We start from the raw sequence: 893 nt of genomic DNA on the forward strand, positions 1-893 counted from the left end.
TATTCTTGCAGTACATAATGCGTCATGGCCTCTGCGACACGAAAACCCACAATACTGAACACCGCTCTGATGACCTGGTACCTGGAATTAAACTATGTTGTCGGTGTGGTCGCATGAAGAAAGATTGGTTGGCAGCAAGGGGTGGGGTGGAGTGGGGGGCGCGCGGGGCGCTTTTGACGCGAGTTTACGACATAATTAGATGCAGTCGCTTCGGAAGGTGCGCGCGCCGCGCGACGTTGATGGATCGCACTCGCGCGCTCAATAGCAAAAAGGCGATTTGGATGTTCGTTACGCCCCTCGCTCGCCCAACACCCCACCCTGCGCGCGGAACGGTTAGTCTTTTGTCTCCCTACAAGTCTCTCCAAAACGCCTTCGCCCTCTCCTCCAAAGCCGCCGAACCGCTCATAAAATACATTCTAAGACGGCTTGGGGAAACTGACGGGGAGTTGCATCAGAGAGAGGCTGGGGCCGATGAGACTAACGCCGCCGCACCGCGCTGGTGGCGCCGAGCCCAGCGGAGCGGCCTACTGTAGTGGCTCCCGCACACTGACGCCTTCCCCCACCTGCCCTATACTTCCCCCCGTCTGCAAACCATGTCTGTGGAATAATTCAATGAAGCCTATCGCGAAAATGTCAATGGCGCGACACCGACGCGATGGACGTATATATTTTCTCCAGTTTAAAAATAAATCAGTCAGCGGTGAAGACCTGCCACGCGAGACTCGCGGTTTCCTCTTTCCCAAGCGAGGCACTATCACTATCCGGCACTATCACTATCCAGCACTATCCTGTGTATCTTCCACATTTTATCAGAGCCATCAGGTTTTTTTTTCGGCCAGCCCGTCGGAATAAAAGAAAGCGAACGTATGGACAAGTCACATCTAGACACATCC

The sequence above is a fragment of the Frankliniella occidentalis genome, unplaced genomic scaffold, assembly GCF_000697945.3.
Source record: "Frankliniella occidentalis isolate FOCC.00 unplaced genomic scaffold, Focc_3.1 Scaffold4, whole genome shotgun sequence".
NCBI lineage: Eukaryota > Metazoa > Arthropoda > Insecta > Thysanoptera > Thripidae > Frankliniella > Frankliniella occidentalis.